Below are 23,562 nucleotides of genomic sequence, written 5' to 3'. Positions count from 1 at the left end.
TAGTGATACAAATCAAAACAGTGACTGCCTGCCTCTTGGCAGGGGTATGGGATTGACTGGAAAGTTGCACAAAAGCATTATTTGGGGTGATGTAAATCTTCCATATCTTCATTGGGGGTGGTGGTTACATGGATGTACACATGGGACAATGGACACATCTCATTGATATAAATGATATATTTCTAAAAAATCATGACAACATAAAAAATTGATTTAAGAAGACAGAAATAAGATGGATTCTAAGCTGGTGAACTCAGTGGGGAAGAGGCAACTGCAAAACTTGTTGGAGTTGACACTACTGATTGTGAACCCACCTGTTTGGTTCAGACCCACCCCACTGCATTTGACTTCATGACCAACTCTAGCCATGGCCCAGATGATCTAAGTGGGAGTTCATTCCTTTGGAGATTGGTTCACAAAAGGACATGTTATGCAATTTGAGCCAAAGGAAAATAAGGAAAAGTCTGTTGGGAGTTCCTCTTGGAACAATTTCCATACTTCTGTAAAAGGAAATGTAATGGGACTTTTTTTTAAAAGGCTTTATTTATTAATTTGAGAAAGAGAGATATTTTGTTTATTCATGAGAGAGAGAGAGAGAGAGAGAGAGAGAGAGATAGCAAGAGAGAACATGAGCTGAGGACAGGGAGAGGAGGGAGAAGCAGGCTCCCTGCTGAGCAGGGAGCCCAATGCAGGGCTTGATACCAGGACCCTGAGCCAAAGGCAGATGCTTAACTGACAGAACCATCCAGGAACCCCATAATGAGACTTTTTTCCCTGTCTCAATTTCATCTGAGGACCTCAACCTCCTCATCTTTAAAATGGAGATAAAAACAGCAGCTTTGCTTGGCATTGATGAGATTTATTCATTTAGTTACAAATAAGTTTTGAGCACTTGCTGTATTCCAGGGACTATTCTAGGAGCTGAAGTATATTTTATTCAGTGAACAAAACTTATGATATCTCCATTCTAAATGAAACATTGAAAGTATAACCCATTACTTAGTGTGTAGTCCATGGTAGCCATTACTATGAGACTTAAAAACAAGAGACCCCAATGTTATATTAAAGGATAATTTTCCAAAACTGGTAGAATCATCACTCCCATAAGATACAAACATGAACATGTTAGAGGCTTTATTTAGCTTACTAATGAGAAAACTGGTAAAAATTTCACAAGCAGATCAAAGGAGAATCCAAAGAACAGATCCATTTATAAATGGATTGGGAATATTGAAATGAATGTACAAGTGGATTCAAGACTGGATTTTCCACAGAGGAAGGTCACCCTTCCCTTGCATAAAATTTATTTACATGTGGGATCCCTGGGTGGCGCAGCGGTTTGGCGCCTGCCTTTGGCCCAGGGCGCGATCCTGGAGACCCGGGATCGAATCCCACGTCGGGCTCCCGGTGCATGGAGCCTGCTTCTCCCTCTGCCTGTGTCTCTGCCTCTCTCTCTCTCTCTCTGTAGCTATCATAAATAAATTAAAAAAATTATTTACATGTCCCTAGGCAAGAATTATTTTGCATTGGCATCAGTTGTCTATGATTTACAGAGTTGCAAATTCACTTACATGAAATCAGAATTAGACAACAAGAACAAGTATGCTCTAAACAATGCATAGTTTTCCACCAAAGCACACATTTTCAGTTCTATTGACTAAGTTGGTTTCCCATATAAACTCAAAGGACATCTTTAATTGTCAAGCAAAAGTGCAGGCAATGTTCAAGGGGTTCTGGATATGATGGAAGCACGTGCCAGGAGCAGCAGAGTGTCTTATCAGGGCAGGCTTCAAGGAGGAGTTGATACTGGAGCTGTGTGGAAAGACAAGTAGATAGAAGCCAGGCAGACAGCAGGGAAGAGAAGGGCCCACCCCAAGGAGGAAACATACCAGGAAGGGCTGAATTTCTTACAAGTAATAGAAACTGACATGAGTTTGCAATGCTGGTCCCCATTTCCTGCCCCAGCTCTTCATTGGAGAGTTGCTTCATTTCTCTTGCCAAAGATAAAGCTGGATACTAGTTAACGTGGTGAGGATAGACTTTATTTGGTCATAACCATTGCAATGGGGAGGAGGTTCCAGTGTTAGCTGGACTCAGCTTTGGTTTGTACAGAGATGACTGGGGGTTTTGAAAGAATGGGGGAGCTAGAGAAGACACTGAGTTTGTTCATTGGTTATTATCAGATAGAGAAGCAAACTTCTCACATCTTTATGACAGAAGGTGGTGCAAGTTAAAGCAAGGAGCCCAAGAACTGAGAGGGAGAATTGGCTAAGAGGGAGGCAAGAGTTATCCCCTAAGTGTTTGCATTTCAAAGAGATAGCACTCAGGTCCTTGAGAAGATGGTTCTGGTGGTAGAAGATCTATATCTCAAGGGGGACAGAAAGGATTCTCAATAGCAAGCTTTCTAAAGTAACTTCGCTAAGGGTGGGGGGCTAGGTTTTGGAACCTGTTTGTCTATTACCAGGTTTTGGCTGAAACAGAGCAGTGATTCCCCTGGCAGCCTTGAGCTGCCTCAGGCAGGCACTTTCAGGGGAGCATCCTAGGGATGCAGCCTTGAGCTACTGGAAACTACCTTAGTGTTTGTTCAGGTCTCTTAGTGCAGGGACGGACAAAACCAGTTGTGCTGAGAGTCTGCAGTTTTTATACGCCAAAGTTGAGGTCTAGTCAAAAGTCATCTAAAGTTTGGTCAAGAAGAGAATCTTTGCCACTCTCTCCCCACAGACTGGCTCCCTTTGCTTGTAGTCCATGTGATAGAATACGGTTGCCTTAGGTGGGTCCCTGAGAAGTAGAAGTTGAGATGGATTTGGGTGATCTGTTGGGGGTAGTGTTCTCAAGTGAAGCCTATAATGTAGGGAGGAAGCAGGAACGTGAAGGAGGTGGTCAAGCAGGATTGGTGAAGGGGCCTCTGGGATGCAAATCCACTGCAGAGTTCTTAAGTCTTGAGGCTGGCCTTTTGTATTTCTGTGGCTATGAGGGGGTGGGGGGAGAGGTGAGCTCTTTGTGGCAGCAGGTGATTTTCCAGAGAAAAGGTACCTTTAAAACATTGGCAACTCACACAGCAGGAGGCAAGATGGGTGCACTCAACCTGGCACAGGAGATCTGGTCAGGGTACCATAACACAGAGTTTAGGGCTGCTGCCCACACTTTCTTTATTTGGTACCGCTGTCAATCTGATTTTGGAATCTCATATCAATTTCAAATTTGGGGGCTGGGAGCTTTCTGACTAATGCCATTTATTTTTGGAGCCCACATCAGATCGATGAACTATGGCCTGGAGATTAGGTCATGGTTGTGAAGATGACTGCCCACCACAATTGCATGGATGCTAGGGGCAGTGGCAGGCATTCTGCAAGGTTCACGAGTCCCCAGAGGCACTCCTCATCTTGTAGTCTATGGAGGGATGCCACCCACATAGCAGCGTACAGTGTGGAAGCTGCTCTTGGAGTATGTAGCATCAGGCCTTTAGTGTTACAGGGTTGAGGGGTTCCAGAACATGCTACCCCCAAATTTGCCTTTTTGGCATATGGATTATTTTGTGGTCATTGAGAGTCGACAGGTGCAGGAAAAGCCCTAGAAACAGGAAAACACATTTTCCTTTGGTAAAGTAAATTTACATTTATTATAAAGGAAATTTCTATTTGTAGAGAAGTGTCTCTCTCCTGTACCAGGAAGTGGAGGACCCTTAACAACTCTTATCAGTGGAGTAGGCACAACTTTTTTTTTTTATTTATGATAGTTACACACACACAGAGAGAGAGAGAGAGGCAGAGACATAGGCAGAGGGAGAAGCAGGCTCCATGCACTGGGAGCCCGACGTGGGATTCGACCCTGGGTCTCCAGGATCGAGCCCAGGGCCAAAGGCAGGCGCCAAACCGCTGGGCCACCCAGGGATCCCGAGTAGGCACAACTTAAATCTGCATAACAAACTTCACTAAATAACCCTTATTTACCATACTTCTGATCACCTTCCTGTAACTTGCCTCCCCCACCCAGAAACACCAAGCCCCATTTTCTTTACCTAAGACGGCACATAAACTCTTATATCCTTTTGAGTTACTCATCTCTGGGTGTGTTACATGCACGATGGACGTGTTAATAAACTTTAGCTCTTTTTTCCTCTGGTTAATCTCTCTTTTGTTACAGAGCCCCAGCCAAGAACCTAGAAGGGTAAAAATAAAGACGATTTTATCTCTTCTACAGGGTTGAAGGGCATGTCCCAGAAAGTGCATTTACAGGGAGCAGCCCAAGAAATAACTACCCACCAAGCATGGAACTGCCCAAGGGTGTGAAGTTGGGCAGAGGGCAGGAGGCTGGACACGTCACAGGATCTAGAACTCAGAGGGCTTTGTATTCCTCATTAAGAATTTTTACCCACCTTCTTCCACTCAAGTGGGGGAATTGACAAAGAAAAGCCAAATAGGGCAGAATTATAGAAAGGGCTCTAAGTTCAGTGCCCCCACCCAAATCCAACCTCTTTGCGTGAAGCCCTTGCTTTAAGCCCTACTTCTGGATTGCATCTTCCCCATCAAAACTTACCTGAGTTCTGTGTTCCATCCCCTTGACCTTTCTGTTTCCTTGGCAAGCCCTAGCTGACTGGGTAAACACCTAAGACATTGGTGTGTTAATTACACATACAAACTTTGGCATGCGTTTATCTCAAAATGCCTTTTCTAGAAGGATAGATTCTAATCGTTGAGAATTGTGAGCCCTCTGGGGACAAAGCTTCTAGAGGGGCTTTGGGAACCTCTAATATTCCATTGGTTAGGCTGTCCATTGGTCCTTCATTCTGAAGATGTGTCCTTTATCTCTGTCCCCTTGTCTTCTCTGGGAGCCCCAGCCACAGGCCATGTGATCACATTACCACCAGGTGGCAGTGGCACCACATTCCTAAGTCCTCAGGCCACCACTCAGCCCAGTGGGTTTACAGGATGTAAATAAAAGGAATAGGGGTGTAAAGCATGGAGTTCCTGCTTTGGAACCACCAAGGTAAGATGGGAACTACTGCTTTGCTACTGAGAGACTCCAGGTCTTGGGGAAGGGGCTGGGTTTGTGCCACAGTCTCCTTACTCAGAGTCAGAACAAATGTTCTGTGTTGAGAAGATAATAAAATCAGGAGAAATATGAAGATAGATAGATGTTTCTTGATCAAGCCACCTGAAAGGCTTGTTGATTTTCCAGAGTTCCTGAACCGTGGACCTAAGACTCCACTGGGAGAGTCTTCCATAAGACAGCAGCATCTTTTACATCTGGGTGAAACAGCTCCTACCACCTACACATTCCTCGTACTCCAGGTCAGAGGGGTCCTTGCATCCTGGCTTCTTAGAGTATGTGGGGGTTTGTGATGGAGGCATTGCTGGCTCTTTTCTGGGGCCATTACTCCCTTTGGGGCCTATCCTGAGTGTCGAAACCTCATCTCCTAACCGCACCTCCCTTCATATATCCTACTGTATCCCTGCATTCCTGACAGGCCAGTGCTGACATGAAGGATGGCAGGAGCCCCTCTGTGAGGGGCTTGTGACCTTCAGGTTCCCAAGAATGTCTTCACCCAGGTATCCCTCACATCACAGGGCCTGTGGCAGTGGCCTCCTACTCTGGACTTCCTCAGCCCAAGCCTCCCTGTGGCCATGATGCAGAAGAACTCCTACCATGGCTTCCCAGGCTGGAGCTTCACCTGGTGATCTTGCCAGGCCCTTGAGGTCCAGGTGAGGACAATGTGTCACCCCTGGGGCTCCTCCCCGGAACCCACCATGTGGAGAATTGGAACACTCATGTATTGTCTCTGGATAGGGGGTTGTAAAATTTTGTGACTACTTTAGAAAATTGCTTGGCAATTACATAAAAAGTTAAATGCCTATCTGTCCTATAACTCAGGCCTATCTGTCCTATAGTTTTAATTCTAGGTATTTAACAGAGAACAATGTAGAGTGAAGTCCACAAAAAGCCTTGTGCAAGAATACTCACACAAGCTTTATTTACAGTATCTCAAATCTGGAGAAGACCAGATATCTCTCAGCAGGTGAATAGATGAGCACATTGTGACATCATCATAGGGAGCACCATACAGCCCTGTTACACATCACAGGAAGGAATCTCAAATGCAAGGCTGAGTGAAATAGCCCAGACACAAAAGGTTCATGCTCTGTGATTCTGGTTTACATGAAGTTTGAGAAAAATGTGAAACTAACCTGCGGTGGTAGGAATCAGAATGGTGGTTGCTTCAAACTGGGGGTGCAAGGGATGAGGACAATTCCTGAGAACTCTTCTGTTCCTCAGCCTCCAGCCTCATGAGCTCTTCGCAGACTCCTTGAGAAGGCACTCATGCTACTTTGTTGGCTCCGTCCACAGCAGAGCTGAGGGGAGGGACTTGAGGAAAGGAAAATCTAGTAGAAGTTGATAGTTCTGGGAAATTTGACATTTCAGAGCTAATGTAACGGGGACTGCTCAATAGTCATTTTCTTCTTTCATTCCTAATTGTAGCTGGGCATGTTGCCAACTAGCCAAAACATTGGTTGCTCCAACCTCTCCTGCAGCAAGATGAGGCCATGTATCTAAGAGGTGGTATGTGTGACTTCCTGGAAGAGTTTAGTTGGCAGCAGGAGGTTGGGGAGCCCACTCTTTTCCCTCTTTCTTCCTGATTGGAACACAGATGTGATGACTGGGGCCCCTGCAGCTATCTCGGACTACAAGTTTGAAACCACCTAGTGAGGGCAGAGGGGAGGCTGGGAGGAACTTCCCAGACCAGTCTTGGCCTGTCTACTTCTGGACTTATGTCTCAGTCACTGCTAATTGCGTTTCTCCATAACTTGTTGTTACACCCAAGCCCAAATGATACATGTTGTAGAGGCCATTGGGAGGAGATTAAGAGTATGGGCTCTGGGGACACCTGGGTGGTTCAGCGGCTGAGCATCTGCCTTTGGCTCAGGACAAGATCCCAGACTCCAGGGATCGAGTCCCACATCGGGCTTCCTGCATGGAACCTGCTTCTCCCTCTGCCTATGTCTTTGTCTCTCTCTGTGTCTCTCATGAATAAATACATAAATAAATCTTTAAGAAAAGAAGAGTGTGGGCTCTGGACTCAAACAGCTATCCTCCTCACACCTGGTTTGTCACTTGCCAGCCAGATGACTTTGAGATGCTCACCTAACTTCTTTGTCTCTGCTTCCTCATCAGGAAAATGGAGATAAAACTACCTACCTTGTAGGGTTGTTGCAAGGATTAGAGGAGTGGACAAAGTATAGTGCATTTAGGAAGTATTAACATAAGTTGTGCAAATAGTCCCTGGTACATAGCTAGTGCTCTATAAAGTGTGGGATTTTATTGTTTTGGCACAGAGGAACAGTGTATGTGTGTGTCAACTCTGGTCTGGGTGGCACTATCAAGCCATACTGACCTTGTCTGAGGAGAATGCCTCCTACAGGTGGCGGCTGTGTCCTCATTTGGCTTCTGGAAACTTACCCAAGAGCCTGGCTCTGGGACTCCCCCTTATGCAGAGCAAACATTTTTCCTTCTGCTACTGGCCATGGGGCGGCAGCGTTCCCAAGGCTGTCCCTTCCCTTGATCTTTCTCATCATACTTACGATGAAGGGGCTTTTTATGGGCTTTTTATGCCCTCCCCAAGAAGGTGAGGAACAAGTAGGGCTGCCAGATTTAGTAAATAAAAATACAGGTCACCTGAATAAATTTTAATTTCAGGTAAACAATGAGTGGTTTTTTAGTATAAATATGTCCCAATATTTCATTTTGTCTAGCAACCTAAGTGTGGGACCCTCTGCCGTAGGACCCCCACCCCTGCCCTGAGGTCACTGTCATATTCTGTGCTCCCCTGCAGGTTCTGACGGTGGGTGGAGGAGCAGGGCCATTTTCAGAGGAAAGCCCCAGTGTCCACCTCCCTTGCTGCCTGCACCACTTCCCAGATGCTCTCTCTTTTGCCCTCCTGGGAACTTCTCTCCCGAGCTTGGAAAACTAACTCTGACCTGTCATAGGTCTTCCAAGCTTCTAGATAATCTATGAATTAGGCTCTGAATCCTTCAGTTTCTTACAACCCAAAGCTGACTTTTGACATTCAAAAGCCAAGCCATGGTTCTGACTTTTCTCCCGTTCTGTCACAAGGGGAGGTTGTCATTGTCGGGGCTGAGAAAGAAGCCAGACATAGGAGGATATGCAGCCAACATTTCCAGGTATTCTCCAGCAACACAAAGGGGGTGTTTAAACATCCCCACAGTCTTGTCGTGATTCCCCATCACCACCCTGTTCTTTGTTTGGGTGGCCGCAGGGGTGGTCCTTGTTACAGATGTTGGGATATTAAAGGACAGGTATACCTTGTCTGCTCACATCCTCCTCCCCCTGGCATCTGTCAGAAAATACAAGTGGCTCCTGGTGCTGCTTCCCAGAGGAGACTGTAATTGAGCGCCCTGTCAGCCGATGCCAGATGCACCGCATGAGAGATGAGAGCTCATCCCACTGCCGTGTGCTTGGGCCGAGGAGGGAAGACAGAGGAGGCCGCTGAGACTTTTGAAAACTGAGAAGTGCTTTAGTGTAGTCAAGCACACCTTCTGGCAGATACCATGCAAGTGTCTCCGAGTCCTCCTACCTGGGCATTGCTGATGAGCAAGCTTGGAATGCACCCAGCCTAGTCCCCGCAGATTCATTCAGAAGACTGAGGGCACCCACTCACGATGTCATTTACCTTCACGGCACAGTGAACCTGCAAGGGAAGTGGGCATTTAATTCTGGCTGGTGTTCTTCTTCAGCCACTAGGCTAAAAATGTACCCATTTGTGTAAGACACAGCCCTTAGTCACTGAGGAAAGTGAATGTGTGATGAAGAGAAGCGTCCTACATTTGGCAAACGTGCTGAGAATTCACACTTCCTGAATCAAAGTCCCTGACATTTTCAGAGAGCCAAATTTAATCAAGGCGTTTTTGAAAGATCCAAACTGAATCAGAAAGACAGGAGGCCCTATTAGCAGCATGAATCTTGATGACTGCTTGGAATTGCATTTGCTCAGAAGTCTAGCTTTCACGACAAATGAGAAATTCCATTTTGCATGGCTTGAGAAGGGGGCCTATTTCAAGCCATGTCATTGGGATAAAATTTGGAATGCACATTTATGTGTGAGATGCCATGTTGACCTCAAGATGCTCCAAGGTTCTTGGGAATAAAAGTGGGCAGGAGTTTTTTCCCCTCTTGAGGACTGTAGGTTCTTTAGCTTTGAGAATTGTAGATTCAAATAAAACCTCATTTAAAGGTCAATAATCAAAATCTAATTGTGATGGGGTGCCTGGGTGGCTCAGTAGATTGAGGGTTGGCCCTCTTGATTTGGGCTCAGGTCATGTGCTCAGGATTTTGGGATCGAGCCCACAGTGGGCATGGAGCCTGCTTGGGATTCTCTGCTCCTGCTCCCAAGCTCTCTCTCTCTGTCTCTCTGTCTCTTTCTCTCTCAAAACAACAACAACAACAAACCTAATAGTGAGCTGCTCTGAGGAGGAGGCCTGGAGGCCCACCTGTCCATTTCTGGTATTTGTCATGTCTTTCTGTCTTATTTCTCCCCCAGTTGGAATGTGAGCTTCACATATGCTGGGATTTTTTTTCTAATCTACTCACGGCTATATCCCCAGTGTCTTGAACATTGTCAGACCCAGGGTAGGCCTGGGTCTGTATTCACTGAATAAACAAATGAGCACAAAGACCTCTGAGGCTTTGCAAGACACAGCATTTATTACTATTACTAGGAGTACTATTAGCATCTACTCACTGAGTGTGTGCTATCCTGTGTTCCAATAGCATATTGAGCAGTTTGCATGCATGATCTCATTCAATCCTCACAATAAGCCTGGGAGTATGTATTTATGTCCCTGTTTTATAGATAAGGAAGACAAAGGCTTTAAGATGCTAAATAACTTACCTAAAGCCACATGGCTGGGAAGTGGTAGGTATTCAACACAGGCCTGCTTCGCTTGAAGCCTAAATTCTCCACTGGTGGTCTTTCTCTTTTTCTATTAAAAAACAAAAACAAAAACAAAACAAAACAAAACAAAAAAACACAGCTTTATTGAGCTATAATTCATGTGCTATACAATTCACTTATTTAAAATACACAATTAAACTGCTTTTGTATAGTCACAGAGTTGTGCAGCCATCACCATGATTTGTTTGAGGGTATTTCCTTCACTCCAAAAAGAAACCCTGTACCCATCAGTAACCATTCCATGTTTCCCCCAAGTTCTCCCAGCCTTAGGCCACCACTAATCCGCTTTCTCTCTATATATATTTGCCTATCCTGGACATTCCATATAAGTAGAATCATATGACATGAGGCCTTTGGTGTCTGGCTTTTCACTTAGCATGTTTTCAAGGATCACACATGTTGTTGCATGAATCACCCTCATTCCTTTTTATTGCTGGTGTTCCATTGTATTCCACCCAGTGTGTACAGATAGGCCACATGTTGTTGGGTATTTGGGTTGTTTTCACCTCTTGGCTAATGTAATGATGTTACTATGAACCCTCATGTACAAGATTTTGCATGGATCTGTGTTTTCTTTCTCTTGGCTACATACTTAGAGGTGGAATTGCTGTATCATATCATGGCTCTATGCTTAGCTTTTTGAGGAACTGCTAGACTGTTATTCAAGTAGTTGTACCATATTATACTCTTACCAATAACAATGTATGAGGGTTCCAATTTCTCCACATCTTTGTCAACACTAGTTCTTATCTGACTTTGAATCTAATCATCCTGGTGGGTATGGCATGGTATCTCATTGTGATTTTTTAAAAAAGATTTTATCTACGTTGAAGCAAATGGTGGGTATTTGTCGTTTCTAATGACTGAGTAATATTCCATTGTATACATAAGTCAATCGGAGAAGGACAAACATTATATGGTCTCATTCTTTTGGGGAATATAAAAAGTAGTGAAAGGGAATAAAGGGGAAAGGAGAAAAAAATGAGTGGGAAATATCGGAAAGGGAGACAGAACATGGGAGACTCCTGACTCTGGGAAACGAACTGGGGGTGGTGGAAGGGGAGGTGGGCGGGGGGTGGGGGTGACTGGGTGACGGGCACTGAGGGGGGCACTTGGTGGGATGAGCACTGGGTGTTATTCTATATGTTGGCAAATTGAACACCAATAAAAAATAAATTTATATAAAAAAAGATTTTATCTATTTATTTGAGAGACAGAGAGAGTGAGAGAGCACAAGAAGGGGAGGTGCTAAGGAAGAGGGAGAAGTAGACTCCTTGGAGGAGCAGGGAGCCCAATGTGCGGCTTGATCCTAGGACCCTGGGATCATAACATGAGCTGAAGGCAGACATTTAACCGACTGAGCCACCTAGGCCCCCCTCATTGTGGTTTTGACATGCATTTTCCCCATGGCCCACTGACTTCTCCCACCCATGCACTCACCATTTCTTTGGGTCTCCTGTCGTTGGCTGTCACTTCTGCTCAGCTGCTTCCCCATTGGTATCTCACTGGAGGTGAACCTCATCCTCACCGTGGCTACTGGGAAAAAGCTGTTGTTACTTATAACCTTCCTTCGAAAGGGAGGCGGTGTGTGAGGATCCTAGTAGCTGGAGGACATTTTGTTTGCAAAATATGAGTACTCAAAGTTAACAGAGTAGGCGGAGTTAAATTTGGCAAAGAGTTGAAGCCTGTGAGGGAGAGATGGGAATATAGAGCAGTTGGGGAAAGGTCAGGAGGGAGAGATGCAGCATGGCTGGTGCCCAAGAGGAGAGAGACCAGGCAGGTGATGTTCAAAGGGGAAGTCTGTCATGAAATGCTGTGTGTCTTACAGTGTGACCTCCTCTGAAACTTCCTACAACATCCTAAGTAAGCTCAGAATGGCCTTGTGGAGTTTTCTTTCTGGGGTGTATGTGTATGTATGTGTGTAGTGATGGACAGTAGGATATGAGGCAGTGCCGAATCAAGCATGAGGGTTGGTGTGGAGTGAAATCAGAAGTTTCATAGGGACAGTCTATGTGCTTGATAAATGCTCGACTCTGGGCCTCCTTCCAGACCTCCTGAGTCAGCATCATTTGGCATGGAACCTGGGAAGCAGCTTGCTTATTTATTTATTTATTTATTTATTTATTTATTTATTTATTTATTTAAGTAGGCTCTGCGCCCAGTGTGGAGCTAACATGGGGCTTGAACTCAGGACCCTGAGATAATGATCAGAGCTGAGATCAAGAGTTGGATGCTTAACTGACTGCGCTTCCCCGGTGCCTCTGAGAAGCAGTATTTTAAAGAGCTACCCAGGTATGATTCTTGTGCTTCCAATGTCTGAGAACCATCAGAAGGACCCCCAGTAGCCTCCATCAGCTGATACATAGTCTGTTCTGCTTCTAGCTTCTTTGTTTCCAGTGGTGGAGGATGAGGAGCTCATGCAGCCCCTGGTCTTCAGGACATTCTTCTCATGAGCCCAGTACCTTCTGAGCAGTTTGGCTACAGGTCCACCTGGTGGCCTTATTCCATTTGGTTTCCTCTGCATGTTTATTACAGACACTGCACATTTCTAACCTTTGGTTGGCACCTGGCCAATTTTCCCTAGTTTCACAAGTGATTTCAGGAGATAGACAGGAGATGGTCACAACCCTCATCAGGATGCTTCTCCACCCTTCAGGGTTTTCATTTCTCTGGGGTCCTTCTTCTCACCCCTACTGACAAAATCAGGCATGAATTAACGTCTACCCTTAGATTTGACTGCTTTGATTTGGCAGTTGTGACTTCACAGTTCCCAACCCTCATATTCCTTTTCTACCAACACCTGCACATTCAAGCGAGCATAGAACAGCGAGAGTGTTACGTGTATGATGTTGGTTGCAGGGTCACTTTTCCAAAACCCATGGAGAGTTCTAAACTGTAGAATACATTTTCTTCTTCCTGGTTGCAGTAACATTTCAGGCTGTGAACAGTAATAATGATTTAAATATAGCTGAAAATGGTCTGCTCCATAAATACAACTTGTGTCAAAACCAAAACGCAACTTTATTTTTTGTCTCAAATGGTCCTTTTATAATTTTTCAGGGGAGTAACTTTCCCTAGCCTCTGAACATTAATATAACTTGTTTTCTACTCTGACCTAGGTCATAGATGGTCTTTCAGTCACTTTTAGCTAATAATGAGGATGCATCCAATTAAGGATATTAATGAAGCCTTCCATCTTCACTTGTTCTAAAATGTAGGTTTTGTTATTATTCAGATACAGTGAGGCCAACAGATCAGGAGGCTGCCATTGAAATGATAGTTCATGACACTATCCCAAGAGAAGATCCCAAGAGAAGGGGATGTACCTTGTCACAAGGAGCCACACATGGAAGCACAGGGGTCAGGCAGAGGGAGTGAGAAAAAATGTGAGCAAGAGCCTTTACTGTAGTTTCTGTGAGGCTGGGGAAGCAGATTTAGGATTGGTTGGTTTGAATAATTTTAGCAGGCTTTGGTGCATAGGAGCTGTCCCTAGTTACCTGGTATCTGGCCCTGGGTTGGATAGTGGCCTAGTGTGAGAGTCTGACCAACGCGGTGGTTGTTGGGGGCAGAGGCTCTGGATTGGTTGGTTTGCATAGGAAGGTACTCTTTTGAAGGCAAGTCTTATTTTTATTTTACTCCTTAAACTATCTCTAAGAATTGGTTAGCCCTTGCAGTCCTCCAGGATCAGCAAGATGTCAAAGCATCCAAAAAATATGGAATACAAAGACATGGCTCATACAGCGCTCAAAGTAAGACTTCACTCCATGCTAACACCTGTGGTTGGCAGCTATCTCTCACTGGGAAGAAGTGACTTCTGCTCTTCTCTTACCTACCTCTCTCCCACATGCAAGCTGCTGTTTGAGACCCCATCAAAGTACAGTGCATGGAGGTAGGATAGCAATGTTGATTCCAAGTGCCATGGTCAGGGTGTCCACTTTTCACAGCTCTCATCCTGTGAGGTCTTGGTCCTCCCAGCTGAATCCTTGAACAAGACTTAACATGGCCCACATCTGGTACACACATCCTTGGTTACCTGGACAGGAGTACAACTCTAGGCCACATTGCTCCCAACTGAGGAGAACCCAGAAGAAGCCCTCTGGATGTTTCTATTGAAGCCCACTCCCTACAGACCAGAAGCAATGGATATAGCACTCCATCCAGCCCCTCAAGGCATCAGCACAGTTTTCTGCAAAGAATTTCTCCTCCAATCCTATCCCTTCCCACACTCTGATCTTGTTTTCACAACCCTGATCCAGCTGGGGGTTCTCATGTCCTTGGCACATCTCTATATGGGGAGACTGTGGTTCGGATTTCCCTGTCTATCTCACTGGCGTAGGGGAGCATCCTCTGAAACCAAGGCCAGAGGAGTCCTGCTTTCACTTCCTACTGAAGAGGCATCAAGATCATACAACTGCTCAGGCTTCCTTCCCTTTGTGCCTCCTGCCAGGATATTGGAGCTTCAAGACTCATAGAAACAATTTCCACTTTTTTAGAGCAGAATATAATCACAATTAGCAAGATGCCATTTTCCATGAAAGTATGGAGAGATGTTACTTTCAGGTCCTGTGAACACTTTTGTCTGCTCAGAGCTTTCTGGAGAGGGTCATAGATGCTCTGATGATGATTACCTCCACCCAAGCTCCTTCATCCTCTTCCTTCAACCTTTTTACTGAAAATATTTCCTACATCAAGGGAAAGCCCAGAGTGCTAGGGGTGGTGGCAAGATAGTGGAGGGCAGACACGTTGGAGATATTTCTGGGGTCACAAATCTTGGGTAGAACTGAGGTTTTTTACTCAGATATTCTATCTACTTACCTCCAGGAATCACTCATGTCCACCTGACTTTTAGGTTGGAAGCCTGTATTTAAATTCACAAAAGCAGGCTTTCCTGTATCTTCCTACCCAGGATCTGTAGGGAGGAAAACGAGTGGGGGTTTGGAACAGATGTGTCAAAGGTCTGCCATCACTAATAAGATGTATGCCCACATAGTAAGTTTTCTAGTTTTCCAAAGCTTTTGTGACTTCTTACACACACACACACACACACACACACACACACACACATTTGATGTTTCTGAAACCCAGCCTTAAACACATCTCAAGTCGTGATCACAGAAGCAATGGACTCCCCCCCTGGGGTTGAGGTTCTGTAGGGCATTTCATGATAAATTTATCAAAGCCACAGGAGCCAAAGCTTTATAAATAATTTTGGCATCCTTCATTACTCATTATTTGCTGTTAGCCCGTTGGGGGCAATTAGTCTCCATAGAAAGGAGAGGCTTCCCATTTACAGTTGCATTCACAGCACTTTTATTTTTGTGAACATTTTATTTCCCCAATCTCCAGATGAATTTTTGGAATGTTGGAGATTTTTTATTTACGGAAAGTGAAACAGCTGTGTTATAATGGAACCCGAGGATTTATCCATTCATTGGGAGACACCTCCAAACAAATTGTATCCCCAATGTTTGCTAGACACTGTGCTAGAAAGGGGGTGCAAATCCCATGCAGACATGTCCCTGGACATGAGCTGGGAAAATTCACAGGAGTGAAATAGAGAATTAGAGTCCAGTGGGAAGAAAGCTGACACAGAGGCCATGAAAAACAGATAAAGATTAAGGGGAGGATACCAAGGATGGTTGGGTTTGGAAGCATGTATAGAAGTTGGACAGATACAGAAGGAAAGGTTTTCCAGGCATAGGGAACAGTTTGAGTCAAGGTTTTTAAGTTTGAACCTGCATGGAGGTCTGAGAGTTGAGAAGACCTTCCCCACTTCTGGTAGATTCTGGGGAGGCAGTGAGATTTCTGAAGGAGAAGGTTGTGTAGTGCATTCAGATGGAAAGGGTTTGCTTCCTGGTGTTTTGGAGAGTAGAACTATAGGACCCCTGATAGTCAGCCATTTAGAAAAATATTAAAAACTTAAAATGAATTTCTGCCAAGAATATAATCATAGCAATAAAATAAAAATTTAAAGCAAAAGAAAGGAGACTGATCTTGGGGAAAATGAAAATCAAAATCATGCCAGGAGGTAAAAGAACAGTAGCCAGAAGAACAACTTTTTTCTTTTTTAAAAGATTTTATTTATTGATTTATTTGAGAGAGAGAGTGAGAAAACATAAGCTGGGTGAGGTACAAAGGGAAAGAGAGAAGCAGACACCCTGCTGAGCAGGGAGCCCAACTTGGGGTTCAATCCCAGACCCTGGGATCACGTCCTGAGCCAAAGGCAGATGCTTAACCAGTGAGCCACCTCAGTACCCCCAGAAGAATAACTTCTTGAATTAGATTTGGAAGTGATAATATATATGTGCTATATAATACATGAAGTACATACAGATGTGCATATATGTAATATATATAAAATACATACATGTATGGAATATACATGTATTTATAGTGAGTGTATTGTATGTGTATATATATGCCATATACATATATATTTATGTTTTTTTAAATTGAGGTATAAGTTACATACAATAAAATTTTAAAATCTTGATTTTCTTAAACTATTACATATGCATATGCCAAGACACAGAACATTTCCACCATGTGAGAATATTCCCTTGTGCCTCTTTTTTAGCCAATCTTCTCATTCCAGAGAGCCCTTCCCCATAGATTACTTTTACCTGTCTTTGAGGTTCATATAAATAGAATTATACAGTATGTGCTCTTCTGTGTCTTGTTTCTTTTGCTCAACACAATGTGTTGTGAGTTTCCATGATCTTGTTGCATACCTGGTGGTCTGTTTTTTTTTTTTATTGCTGTAGTATTCGATGGTATTGAGTATACCACAGTCTGTTTATCCACTTTCCTGTTGATGGACGCTTGGGTTGTTTCCAGTTTGGGTTGTTGTGAATAAACGTGCTATGAACATTTCTGTACCCACTTTTTGGACATGTGCTCATTTCTTTTAGGTGTGGAGTGGCAGTCTGAAGTCATTATACCAGTTTACCTTTCCATCAGCATTGAATGAGAGTGAACTGTATTTTCAAGATGGATAATTCAGCTTCAAATAAGTATCCCAGACATATTTTGGAAGACTTGCCTAAATGACTATAAGGCTGGAAGTCAGAGTCCATGGGTCTAAAGTTCTCACTCTGTCACCCAGCCCTGCATGCTCTGCTGATCATCTCATTTTCCTGTGTCTTCCTTTCTTTGTAACAGAAGTGGTTTAGACCTTGATCTCAAAAGTCACTAGAATTCAGTGTCATACTTAAATGTTTTCTCATGTTTCTCTCTGTATTTCCTCTGCTGATCTCCCACTACTATGCCAATTTGGTCAACAAGGCCCTTCTGTCCCTTGTCTACAGGGAAGAGAAGGCACAGCAGAAAGTAGATAAGAAAGTAGGTAAGACTCCTGGCTTTTGAGATTCAAAAGCCAAACCATTGGCAGGGAGAGGGATGTGCTCAGGCCAGAGTAATTTGAGAGACTACATGATGCATGATGCATGATGTAGAGATTCTAGTTTCCTGGTCGGTACAGTCACGCCCCTCAACCAGCAAAGATTCACTGAAGGGAATCTATGAATACAGATAGAGATGCATAAAGAAAGCAACGACAACGTTGTTGAGAAGGAGTAGCAGCAGCTTAAAACAACAACCATTTTATTTCATCTCAATTTCATAGGCTAGGAATTCAGACTGGGCTCAGCTGGGACTGATGACTGGTACACTTCCATATGGCTTCTCCAGAATGGGGCACTTGGGGTGGTTGTGCTTCTTACATGGTGGCCTAAGGCTTCTAGAAAGCATGTTTCAAGCATCAGGAAACTATTGGACTCTTAAGGCCTGGGCCCAGTGATGAGTAAAATCACAGTGTTACTTTTGCTCTGATATATTGTTGAAAGCAGTCACAAAGCCCACCCACATTCAAGAGCAGGGGACATGAATCTTACTTTAAGGGGAGGAATATCAAAGAATTGGTAGCCATCTGAAATCTACCATAGAAGGGCTCTGAATCCTAGTACTTTTCCCAGGCCTAGATCAGGGAGGAGGAAGGACACAGAAATTTCTAAAGAGATATGTGGGATCTGAGAGCAGATTGGCACCACTTCTGAGGTTGAGCCTGAGGAAATAGAAAGACCTAGAAAAGAGATGGCTGTGTGGTGTGCACATAAAGATGGAGCTTTAGATAGAGTTCCCTGGTCAGTTCCCAGCATGGTGTGGGAACAGAGGAGTGGATTCCTTTATGTCCAGGAGCATGGAGGGACACACATACAAAGAGTTGGCCCCAAAAAGGCTGGCATAGACTGTGTGAAAAGACATCTGAGGACCAGATGGGCTATTGGGCATGTGTGATGCAGTGTAGGTAGATGATAATGAAAAACTGTTGTCATCGTTTCACCTACCCTCACCTGATGTCTTGGGTTTATGATGACCCCTGGAAATCAGGTATAGCCAGAAGATAGCAAAAAGGGACCTTTCACAGAATGGGTTCCCTGGGCAGAAGATCCTAGGATAGAGCTTAGCCTGTAGGATGGTGTGCCCTCAAGATCAACTCTTCTGGAGAGGAGAGGCTGGAAGCAGGGCTGGGCAAAGGGAGAAGTGGAGTTTGGATGCAGTCCCATTGGAGATCTCAGCCAACTCCATTGGCAGCTCTGGAGTTGGGGTAGACCTTTAGAGTTATTCTGAGTTGGGGTAAGAGGGCTGGACCTGTATGCCTCTGCACTGATCAGGCATTGGATGCATCCACAGGAGAAGGGAGCATAACCTTGGGTGAGGCAGCTCCCTTCAGCTGGGCTAATCCCCAGAGGGGCTGACAGCTGAGGTCATCTGCCAGCTGCACAGTCAACAGCTGGAAAAGTGCTTTCTTCACTCCCGAAGGGAGATCTGGAAAGCACATATCAGCCTCCATCACAGGACTTATCACATGAATTATCATGATTTATAAAGTGATCAAGAAAATTACATTGCTTATCACCTGAAATTGTGTGACTTATGCCTCCAACATACGAATTCCATGATTTTAAGAACAAGAGCCATATGATATGTTACTCTGATATAAGACAGATAGTCTTCTTCTTCTTTTTTTAAAGATTTACTTATTTATTTATGATAGACAGAGAGAGAGAGAGAGAGAGAGAGAGAGAGAGAGAGGCAGAGACACAGGAGGAAGGAAAAACAGGCTCCATGCCAGGAGCCCGACGCGGAACTTGATCCCGGGACTCCAGGACAGCGCCCTGGGCCAAAGGCAGGTGCCAAACCACTGAGCCACCCAGGGATCTCGACAGATGGTCTTTTATATGTCTTTTAGAAAGAGGGAAGGTCCCTCATCTTTCCCCACAAACAGAACATAAAACTAGGACTCAAGTAGCTGTTTGCCTCTACACTGCTACATGCCATGTACAAAGCAGAGGTTGTTCTTATTTTGTGCTCCCCATTGAACGGCTAGAGAGGCCCTTATAATAAGAACTCCCTATTTACTGGTTTTCCAAGAGCTATGAATCAACAGGGCAAGGGTAGAGCCTTTGACAACTCCTTTGCCAGTAAATAAGCCCTTTGCCACATTTTCCAAAGATATGAGATGTTTATCTGATGCCAATGTCTGTTTAGAACTAAATAATATGCTGTGTCTCAGACTCATTTATATCTCCAAAATAGGGAGACTGACTGTGAACAGTCAAGGCAGAAAATAAGGTGGGTGCAAGGATCAGATCAGCTGAATCCACCAAGCAACATACTGTGGGAATGAGAACTTTCCTATCTCACAGGCAGAAACACTGGAGAAGAAAAAGGATTTCTTTCTGAGGAGGTCATTGGTCTATCCTGCTGCTCCATAGAGCTTTCTGTGATGATGAGAATGTTTTGTTCTGCTGTGTGCAATATGGTGGCTATTGAAATATGGCTGGTGTGACTGAGAAAGTGAATTTTGAATTGTATATGATTTGGCCTGTGGCTACTGTATAAGGACAATGAGGCCCAAAGTCTTGCTTTCAAAGTACAGTCTGGGGAGGAGTAGCACTGGCATCACCTTGGAGATTGAGACAAAAATGCAGATTCTCAAGTCCCACTCCAGACATGTGACCCAGAATCTGCATTTTGGCAGGATTCTCCAGGGAGTTTGTGTGTCCACTAAAAATGTCTTTAAAAGGATGCCCCTCTTCCCCCAGCCTCCCATTCGATCATCCTATGATTCAATATGAGGGAAAGTGACTAGAGCATTGGAGAATATGGAAAGATACTGGACTTCAGAATGAAGAGCTTGGTGAAACACGGGCCAAGTTTCCCCCCAGGGTGGGCAGGAGCATTCTGTGAAGGGGCCAGCATGAGACTAGCACCTGTGGAGATTTTGCTGACAGCTTCTGGGAGGGTGGCCTGAATCTATCAGTAGACCCACCTTTTGTGCTCTACAAGGACAGTAGGGCTGTGATCAGAATCCTCCAGGATGATCTCCTTCCACTCTTAGGCATTCTAGATAGTGGGGGACAGCCTGAAAATCCTCACCACCACCCATCTTACCAAATTTAGAATCTTCCCAAGTCACTGAAAAATATTTTGTGCCCTTCTTTTGGATCAAACACATTTTATTTTATCTTTTGGGTCTCAGATGGCTTCTTTTCTGTTTCCCACCCCATCCCCAATTTCTACTTTAGTTCTAGCTGTCAAGATTGTTATTCCAGCTCATTCCTACTTGTTCTAATTGCTGCCTCAAACTTTTCTTGAGGAAACCAAAACTTACTGTGATTTGTCCTTCTTCCCCCACTCCCCTCCATAGGTTTGATGTTTGTCTTTTTCAACAAGTTCCTCTTGATTTTGTTCTTTCCCTTGGGGCTTTGTGGTTGTTTCCCTCTCTGTTTTTACCTCCACTATGTTCCTGTTATTTATCTATAAGAGCTATAGAATCTGAAGTAATAACACTTGCCCATGATGCTCAGCAGCACTGCCCTCTTATGTTCTCAAGACTGCCATATTTCTTTGAAGGGAAGCTCATGACCATGTCTCATTTCTCTAGCATTTCTCTATTAGCAAAATGGCAAGGCTTTTTGTGACCCATGCTGGAAGCTGGGAACAAGGAAAATTGCTGATGCCACCAGCTGAGCACCTCAAAGTGTGTACAGTGCAGAGCTACTCAATGTGGGCTTTGGATAAGACGTTAAATACCATCCTGCCTGTTCAGTAGGTGTCCATTCATTTATTAAACATGCAGTCCCGAGCTCCTACTGGAGGTTGCAAAGAGGGTTGAACCACAGTCTGGATCCCAGAAGCTGATCATTGACAATATGACACATGCAATGTCCTGCCTTTTTGCTCTCCAGAGCAGTGGGTTTCACCACTCACCACTCTGGGTTCAGCCATTGGTGTAGGTGTGTACGTTCCAGATGGAGGAAGAATGGGAGTTGGGGGGGAGGTGGGGGAGATAGAGAGAGAGAGAATGTGCAGTGGGGCTTTATTTTAAAAAGCTCCCAGATGGGGGTGTCTAGTTGGCTCAGTCAGTTAAGTGTCCAACTCTAGATTTTGACTCAGGTCATGATCTCAGAGTTGTGAGATAAGGCCCTGAATCAAGCTCTATGCTGGGCATGGAGCCTGTAAGATTCTCTCCCTCCCTCTGCACCGCCTCCCCTAAAAAAAAAAAAGTTCCCAGATGATTCTGCAGCTGTAGGACTAAACCCTGGGAAGAACAGCCACCAATAGCTGTGGGCCAGCCCTTTGATATGGTGGCAGGAGGCCCCCAGGGTAGGTAGGAGAAACACTGGGAGTCACTGCTGGACTGCATGAAAGGCTCTGGTTTTGCTGAGTGGGGTGGAGAAGCTGTGATGAAGAATGGAGTATCCTGGGCCAAGAGGGAGGTGAGCAGATGGGTTTCAGGAGGGGGGAGAGGAAGGACAGATGTGGCCAAAACAACAGGGAGGAGAAGACTTGAGTGAGGCAGAGGTAGTCTAGTGGGAACATCTAAATAAGTTTTGCTCTCACAACCCAACTTTCCATCCTGCTCCTAAATCTTCAATAAAATCTGCGTTACTCAACAATGCTTGGGAGATTTTTCAACTTTTAATTATAGGATATTTAAATATATACAGAATTGAGAGAATACATATTATGAACCCACATCACTACATGTTGACTATATTCAACAATGGTCAATATCAATACTTCTCACCCCTACCCCGGATATTTTTGGGTAGCAAATCCCAGATGGTTAAGATTTTTACCCATAAACATTTCACAATTTATCTAAAGGTGGTAAAAATTTCTCTTTTTTAAAAAGATTTTATTTATTTATTCATGAGAGACAAAAAGAGAGAGAGAGGCAAAGACATCGGCAGAGGGAGAAGCAGGAGCCCGATGTGGGACTTGATCCCAGACCCCGGGATCATGCCCTGAGTCAAAGGCAGACACTCAACCACTGAGCCACCCAGGTGTCCCTCTTTTTAAAAACATAACCCCAGTTCCATTGTTGCATCTTGAAGTTAACAATTCCTTGTTACCTATGCTCAGCATTCAGATTTCTTGATTGCTTGCAATTTATTTGAGTTAGCTTATTTCAATCAAGTTCCAAATGGGGCCCATCTGTTCCAGTTAGTTGACATGTCTTTTAATTGGTAGGTTCCTCTTCAACCTCTCTATTCTTTCTTGCAACTGTTTTGTTCGAGAGACTAGGTTGTTCACTTGTTGACTTTCTCATGGTCTAGATTTTGTTGACTGTTTCTCTATGGTGACATATAACAGGTTCCTCTGTCCCCTGTATTTCTTGAAATTTGGCAGTTTGATAGAGGCTTGACTGGATTCTGATGTCATTTTTTTTTTTTTGCAAGATCACTTCACAGATGGTGCTTTTTTCTTTCAAGAAACACATAGTATGTGGCACTCTATTTTTGAGATGTGAGAAATCATTGGTGCCCAACACCCACATCCATTAGTTTGTTAGGGGGTTGCAAACTGATGATGTTCTAATTGCATCATCTGTTACTCATTTATTAACTAAAATTCTCCTATAAGGGGATATTCTTCATCCACTTTTCAGTTTCTTTGAGTTACAGTGTGTGCAGGAGAAGCATGACACATGCTTGATTCTTTTTCTTTGTTAATTTTCATAACCATAAGTAGGTGCCCTAGTACTTGGGAATTTATCTTTGTGGATAACAAATAATTGAATGTGACCTGTGCAGAGGGAGGGTGGAGCCTTTAAATTCTCTTAGTAGCTTTGAAAGAGAGATGTTAATATGCCCATTTTTACAGAGGTGAAATGGAGACTCAGAGGTGGTCCAAGTTAGAAAGCGTAGGATCTGGGGATTTATCTCAGGTCTGCCTGGTTGCAGAGACCAAACTCCTTACTGCATGGCATAGTCCTTTTTGTAGGACTATTGGGAATTCACTTAAACCTGGGTTTGGGCTGACAGCAGACTCTTCCTATTCTGGCTTGCTAGAAATCAACATTCTGTAGTCTGAAAAATGACATGTATATCCTTGAAACCTAAGAACAATCTTCCTTTTTTTTTCAATCTTCTTTTAGATTGCATTTAATCACAGTTGTAACAATGAATTGTTCGATTTCAGAGTACTTTGATGTTAAGTAGTTTCCCAAAAGTTGGACCCTAGACTAGCCTGCAATAATCAGATTTATATATTTGTTGTGATATGATATATCATGATTTGCAATT

The 23,562-nt window shown here is 44.1% G+C and overlaps 1 protein-coding gene across 3 annotated transcripts in view; it reads left to right on the top strand.

The window, feature by feature from the left end:
• The window catches only part of LYZL4 (lysozyme like 4), a 67,522-nt gene that overhangs the window by 10,118 nt on the left and 33,842 nt on the right, over nt 1–23,562 (top strand). Inside the window, exons 2-4 of one of the 3 annotated variants that reach the window (XR_008663924.1) lie at nt 5,179–5,291; nt 5,568–5,702; nt 12,117–12,384. The exons of 1 other annotated variant lie outside the window; for it this stretch is intronic. The gene's annotated coding sequence lies outside the window, so the exon portion shown is untranslated. Of the gene's footprint in view, nt 1–5,178; nt 5,292–5,467; nt 5,703–12,116; nt 12,385–23,562 lie in introns of those variants that run through there. One more of the 3 variants, XR_008663922.1, reaches the window with a different exon arrangement.

The sequence above is a fragment of the Nyctereutes procyonoides genome, unplaced genomic scaffold (assembly GCF_905146905.1).
Source record: "Nyctereutes procyonoides isolate TBG_1078 unplaced genomic scaffold, NYPRO_anot_genome, whole genome shotgun sequence".
Lineage (NCBI taxonomy): Eukaryota > Metazoa > Chordata > Mammalia > Carnivora > Canidae > Nyctereutes > Nyctereutes procyonoides.
This window is presented reverse-complemented; position numbering and strand designations above follow the sequence as displayed.